The sequence below is a fragment of the Beauveria bassiana genome (assembly GCF_000280675.1).
Source record: "Beauveria bassiana ARSEF 2860 unplaced genomic scaffold BBA_S00038, whole genome shotgun sequence".
NCBI classification, from domain to species: Eukaryota; Fungi; Ascomycota; class Sordariomycetes; order Hypocreales; family Cordycipitaceae; genus Beauveria; species Beauveria bassiana.
Genome location: NW_007930873.1, coordinates 1 through 8,238, shown reverse-complemented (window position 1 = coordinate 8,238; position 8,238 = coordinate 1).

Genomic DNA, 8,238 nt, shown 5'->3' with positions numbered 1-8,238 from the left:
GGTTTTTAATATTACTTAATTTTATATAAGGAATATAGTAAGTATATTTTATAAGTTTATAGTAATTGATAATAGGTGTATAGAAGTAAGGGTATAGGTAGAAGATATAGAAGAAAAAGAATATATTATTAACCTTATTATTCTTTTCTAATTAAAAGGAACTCTAGCTTATTTATAAAGAAAAAGAAGTTAAGTATAATAACTTAGAAAAAACTCTAGAATATTCTAGACTATCCTAAAGGTTTACTTTTAGTAGATCTAGTTACTTAGTTATTATATAACTACTAATATAGTCTCTTCTATAAGTTTCTACCTTCTTCTATTAGCTCTAGTAGTTTTATAAGGTAGATTTAGCTAATATTAGTATCCTAGTAGCTATAAGAGGCCCTTTATAAGGTAACCTACTTTTAATACCTCCTCTAGTTAGCTAAAGGGCTAATCTTTTAAGTTTAAGTATTATATAGTATAGTATATATCCTTTAGTAATATCATAGGCTTATATAGTGCTATTAGAGTAGCTAATAATAATGATTTTATGTGATTAAAGGAAATTTAAGGTGTAGGGTAGCTGCCTTAGATTTAAGGTATAGGGTAGCTACCCTATACCTGCTATTAATTAACTACTTATTATTGTGACTGCAGGAGGATTTAGTGGTTAAAGTACCTGAATAGCGCTGGGCTTGCCGCGTTGTTAGGGATATAGCCGCTAACCAGGCGCTCGGCCCTGGCGGCTACACGCGCTAACTAATAAACGTTCTAGCTTCCTAAAGGCAATTAATTGCCTTTAGGCCTTCTATAGAAGCCGCTTTTAGAGGTAAGCTTTACTCTAACGCCTAGCTTAATAGTATATTTTCCTTTATATTTCCTTACCTTTATTTTAATACTATATCTTATATATAATATATCTTTCTTATATTTTAATAAATAAATAATTTAAATAATAACTAAATTATATTATATACTTTTATATTAAGTCTAGTAAAAGCTACTCTAATACCTTATATATATAATTTAACTTAAAATCTATTTAGGATTAAGTTCTTCTAATACTAATTAATAGTTAAATTAACTTAATTATAAAATAGCTAAAGATTCTTTTATCTTTTCTTTTTATCTTTCCCTTATCTTTTCTTTTTTTTTACCTATTATATAAGTTATTAGAGTAGCTAAAAATAATAAAGATATTACTAATAATATATTAGTAGATATTATAGACCCTAATACTAAACCCCTTAATCTAACTATATAATTATTAAGATTAGAAGTCTTACTTAATTCTAGGATTAATTTCCTTAAGGAATTTAAGAAGTTTTAATACCTTATACCTAAGAAATAATACTAATTTTAGCCTATAATAATTACTCTAGATACTAACTATATTACTAAACTTAGTTTAATAAAGGTATTAGTACTAGTTTTTTATAACTTATTTATAAATTCCTACTAGAAGTATTATAAAGAATAGCTCTAGGAATACCTTTATAAGGACTTTAGCTATTAGTTTAAGGTAACCTAGAGGAAGATTAACTAAGACTTAAACTAAGAAATAAAAGATCTACTAGTCTCTTAAGGAGTACCCTTAGTTATAAGAAGGGGATAGCTTATCTATAAAACCCTATATAATATAATTAATAATATTTACCTTAATACCTTAAGTATTAAAGATAAAAGTACCTTATATAAGGGAGCTAAACCTAGGTAGTTTATATAATAGACTATAGAAAAGACTACTAAGGATTAAGGTAGAATCTTTAAACCTTATAAAGGAAACCCCCTTTTAGCCTTTAGTAGCCTTAGCCTTAATAAGAAGCTAAAGACTATTATTAAAGCTAAAATATTATAGCCTTTATTAATACTAAGGTAGAGGAAGAGTATTAAAGATTTTCTCTCTAATCTTACTAAGTATTTTAATAATAATTACCTTTTTTCTAGAAATAGAAGCTAATTAGCTTATCTAGGACTTAGTTAGTACCTTAAATAACCTAAAGATATATCTAATAATAGATATAATATCTTAAATATAAGTAAAAGACTATAATACCTAAATATCTTAGTAGTATTACTAGCTAAATTAACTTAATATAGAACTATAGTACCTAGACTAAGTACTAGGACCTTTCTTAAGATAATTATAAGGTATAATTAGCTAAATTAGGTACTAACTATAGGTAAAAAGTTTTATTAGAAGAACCTTAAAATAATATATAATAGCTAATATAAAGAAGTATACCCTTTTAATTTCCTAGAAAATAAAGAAGAATAATAACTTCTACTTTAAGATAATAACTAAGAGAATAAAAGATATATTATATATTAATAACTATAATATATATTAAGAATAAATAAATTAAAATATATAGGTAATAAAGATAATACTAATAGATAAGATTTAGTGTCTTCCCCTCCCTAGAATATTAGAAATTAGTAACTAGTATAAACTAGAAACTACCTTATATTCCTTTATAGTAATAACTATAGAAATTCTTAAGGATAAGGAGGACGTAGTAGAGGAAGAAGAGGTAGTAGGACGTTACTACCCCCTAGAAGAGATCCTTCTAGGTCTTTAAGAGGTTATTAGCTACCTAAAAATCTAAATAACCTAGGATATTATAATAAAAATAGCGATAAAGGCTACCTTATATCTCTAAGACCTCTAGGACCTCTAAGACCTCTAGGACTACTTAAGAATAAATAAGAAGACCTTAATTTTATACCTCTAATAGATATAGTAATACTAAAAATACTTAATAGTATTATAAAAGGCTATAAAAAGTATAATAAATATTTTAAAAAATAATACTACTTTTTTTAAATAAAGCTATATAACTTTATTAATTACTATAAATATATTAGGCTACCTAACTAGGAGCTAGAATATACCTTTCCCTTAATATTAACTAGGCTTACTTATATTTATTATACCTATATCTTAGCTAACTAAAACCTTAACTATTTTAAGATAATAAACTAAGTTTAAGACTATTTTAAACCCCTAATAATATATAACTAGTACTAAGATAAATAGTAGAAGCTTTTTTTATTAGATATTATAAGGAAGAACCTAGATAAGATAATACTTAACTACCTAGAGATCTTAATAAAGAAAATATAGTTACTTTATTAAAGAATCTTCTCCTAGGTAGAAGGTAATACCTTACTAGTAGAGATAAAGAATATACTAAAGAGTATTATATATAATAATTAGGTTTATTTTTTTACTTTAACCTAGCTAATTTAAATATATAAGGAGCTAGTTAGTACTCTTTAGTAGTCTATTAGCGTCTATAAAAGGACCTATTATTATTACTAGTAATAGTTTTATGTTAATAGAGATTATTATAATACCTAAGGTAGTAGGAAATAACCTACCCTAGAGAATTCCCTAAAATAGTATTTTATTTGTAAGAAGTAGGGATATTAGTTTATTAAATATACTAAGAAAGAATATAAAAATACCTAAGATATTTAGTTTTAGAAGAAGAACTATATTAAACTACTTACTAAAAAGTATTTTTAGGTATTTATAATAATATCTAAAGGACTTAAAGATAATATAGATTAAAAAGGCCTATATAATACCTTTATTATATACCTAAAATTAGATAATAATAATAGCCCTAAAGAGGATAAACCTACTAATAATAAAGGTATAGAAACCTTCTTTATAGGTATTATAAAGACCTTCTAGGTCTTTAAGAGTATTAGAGGAGTACCTTTAGATAAGATTATAGTAGTCCTTTAAAAGTTAGCTATCTTATATATAGAAACTAAGGAGGATTTAATATAGTATACCTTATAAGTATATATATATAAAGATAGATACTCTAATAAAGTCTTTAAAGGTATCTTCTCTAATATAGGTATTATTAGTTTCTCTAATACTAGACTTCCCTAAGTATAAGCTTTAATAATACTAATTCCCTTATTAAAGGTTAAAGAGAACTAGTACCTTTTTATAATATATTTTAATACTAGTTTTATTATATTAGTAAATAATATTATTATTCTAATAATACTAAGACTAATTATTTTTAAGGTATTACTAATATCTATACCTTTTTTATTATTAATTAGAGATATAGATAATATAGGTATTTAATTTAATAATATTAATAACTAGCTTATCTAAGGTAATATAAAGATATTAATTATTAGATACTAGGGATACCCTTAGTAGATTCCTAATACTACTAAATCTATTACCTTCTACCTAATAGAGGTTAAGCTTTAGTATTTATATTACTATTTTAGATACCCTTTAGTACTTTATCTAGTATACTTACTAGAAAGAGCTAGTAAAGAATTTAACTAGATAATACTAATATACCTAATAAAAGTCTATTATTAGTATTAGTTAAATACTAAAGCCCCTAGAAGATTCTAGTTTACCTTAAAAGATAACTATAAATTTAATTATAAAATTATTATTAATATTATATACCTAAAATAAATACTAATATTATATATAGTAGATACTATAACCTTATTCTAGATAACTTATTTCTTATATAAAGATAGAAATAGTAATAATAAGTCTACTAAAATTATCTAAGATATACTAAGAGCCTACTAGATTAATATATACCTTAGCCCTCTAGAATAGGTAGTCTATAATACTAGAAGTAACTTTAACTTTACTAAATTTAAGGAATATACTTCTAAAATATATATTTAAGTATAAACTATCTTAATAAAAGCTTATAATAGTATTAGTTAACTAGAAAGGTATTATAGTCTACTATAATAAGTCTATAAAATTATTAAAAGGGAATCTAGATATTACCTTACCTTACTAAAATACTTTTAGATAGCTATAAAAGCTATTAATAACTTTACTAGCCTAGATAATATTATACCTACTTTATTAGTTTTTAGTACCTACCTTATTATATCTAATAACTTACCTTTATACCTTATAGTTATAAAATATATAAAAATAATCTAGAAGGTTATAATAAATACTTAAAAGGCTTTAATAACTTACTAAGTATAAGATATACTAGTAATATATAATAGACTTAATATTACCCTACTTTACTATCTCTTATTATAGTTAGATATCTAAGTCTAATAAGAGAAATAAAGCTAGACTAGCCCTTATAAGCTAATTACTATTAATAATAAAAGATATACTATAGATATACCCTAAGGCCTAAAAGTCTTTTAATTAATAGTAATAAAACCCTTCTTAATAGAAGAAGAGATCTTAGAAGATCCCTTAGCTAAGGTAGCTACTTTAGCTACTAAAGACACTAATAGTAGCTCTAATATAACCTCTAAAGATAAGGATAATAGTAAGGCCTTAGTAATAAATAATTCCCCTAATAATACTAAAGAAGGACTAGCTACCTTATTCCCTAATAAAGAACTAATTATCTTATTATTATAAGAAGAGGAAGAACTTCTTAAGAATAACCTTTATAACACTAATAAAGAGGATAGCTTACTACTAGTAACGCCTCCTAGTCCTAATATATTATATATAGCCTTAGCTATATATACTCTAGAGCCTATATTAAGATATATATTAAAGTTATAGGTATTAAAAGAAGTAAATATTTTCTTCTTATTTATTAAAGAGAAGTATAATTAGTAGCTTATATTAAAATTATACTAAAAAGGCGTTATTATAATACCTAAAAAGTTATTCTAGTAGTCTATTACTATTAAGGTTAAGGGACTTATAGACTAAGGTATCTTCTAGTTTATTAAATTTAACTTTAGAAAGTATTTTAAATACTTATTTAATATAAAAATAATAAATAAGCTAAAACTAAAAAGTAATAAAGGCTTTTATAAAAAATTAAGAATAATTATTTAAGGATTTAATAATAAAGATAAAGCTACCTTATTAACCTAAACTCTAATAATCCTCTAAATAAGCTAGTAACTTATTATTATATTAATATTATTATTAATAAAGCCTAAGTTCTAAATAGAAGTCTAGATCTAGGATATTACTTAAGTATACCCCTAGGTAATAACCTAGTTATAGTAAAAGATCTTTATCTAAGTTCCCCTAAAATTATAATATATATATAAGCTAAGAGATATTATCTAGATACTAAAGCTATTATATAAACTTATTAAAGTAAGTATATATTAGTATATAATATACTTAAACTACTATAAAGAAAAACTTAAGATAGTTATATTTACTTATAATTTATATTTATTAATTACTAAAGGCCTTAAATTTACTATTATTAGAATATAAATAGATAATATTCTTAGCCTAAGTATAAAGGCCTTTAGTATCTTTAAGGATATTAAACTATAAAAGGCCTAGCTCTAAGTAAAGCCTAAGGACTTTATAAGTATTAATAACCTACTAATCTTTAATAGCTATAGACTAATAATAACTAAAGATAACTTTATAACTATTACCTAGAAAGGCTAAGCTACTAAGCTCTAGGTACCTAAAGATAAAAAAGGGTATATAAAATAATAAGCCTAAGGTATATATATCTTAATTATATACTAGCTAGAGGTAATATTTAACTTATCTATAATAGCCTAGTCTTAGGACTTAGATAAAAAGTAGTTTAAGTACCTAGCTACTAGAATTTAGTAGTAAATAGATAATTAAGAGTATAGCCTCTACTATATTTTACTAAATTTAATAAAACTAAGGCTTTATATCTTTATTAAAAGTTCTTTTACTAATAATAAAGATTTAAGTTCTTAGCTAGGATATATTATCTTAGTTAGTAATAAAAAAACTATTAGAGATAACTAAGTTACTATTTAGGGTAATATTATAGCCTATAGTTTAATAAAATTAAAGTAAGTTACCTAAAGTACTTTAGCTTTAAAGTTATATAATATAGTCTAAGACGTTAATATTAAATATTCTCTTCTAATAATATTAAAAATAATTATTATAAAGCTTAGATTACCTAATATACTAATAGTAGTCTATACTAACTCTTTCTTATTATATAAATACCTAATAAAGCTAGGATTAATAAAGGAGAAATATCTAATAATTAATATTATAGTACTAAGGTAATCCTATATATACTAAGAAATTACTAAGATCTACTAGATTAATAAAGATAATAACCTTACTAATATCTTTATAAAGTTAGCGCCTAATAAGGTACTAAAAGAGCTAATTAATAAGAATAAGCTTTATCTATAACTCTAGGGCTAGGTTAATTATACTAAGCCCTCCTCTCTTAAGAAAGTAACTATAGGGTAAGTTACTACTTTAACTAAAAGTAAAAGACTACTAATATTATAACTATAGGAGGATTTAGTAGTTAAAGTACCTAAATAGCACTAGGCTTACTATACTATTAGGGATATAGTTACTAATTAGGCGCTTAACCTTAGTAGCTATATATATTAACTAATAAATATTCTAACTTCCTAAAGGTAATTAATTACCTTTAGGCCTTTTATAGAAGCTACTTTTAAAGGTAAGCTTTACTCTAATGCCTAGCTTAATAGTATATTTTCTTTTATATTTCTTTACCTTTATTCTAGTACTATATCTTATATATAGTATATCTTTCCTATATTTTAATAAATAGATAATCTAAATAATAACTAAATTATATTATATACTTCTATATTAGGCCTAGTAGAAGCCGCCTTAATACTTTATATATATAATTTAACTTAGAACCTATTTAGGATTAAGTTCTCCTAATACTTATTATAATATAATTAGTAGCACTAATTAACAGGCTATAATACTATACTTAGTAAGTTATAGCGTGTTATAGCCGCTATATATATTAGAAGGCGTGTTAAAAATTAGGTATAGGGTAGCTACTCTATTCCTGTTATTATAGTATAGGGTAGCTACCCTATACCTATTATTATAATATAGGGTAGCTACCCTATACCTACTATTAATTAACTACTTATTATAATGTAATTAGCAGTACTAATTAGTAGGCTATAGTACTATACTTAGTAAGTTATAGTGTATTATAGCTGCTATATATATTAGAAGGTATACTAGAAAAATTAGGTATAGGGTAGCTACCCTATACCTGTTATTATAGTATAAGGTTAAGTTATAGCGTGTTATAGCTACTACGTACGCTAGAAGGCGCGCTAGAAAATCAGGGTATAGGGTAGCTACCCTATACCTATCCTAAATTTTTCAGGGTTATCTAATTATAATAATTTTTATACTACTAGAATCGTCTTAGCTTTATAAATCTAATAGTATAATCTATTTTATTATATAACTAAAGTTAATTAACGTAGTTAATAAGTAAG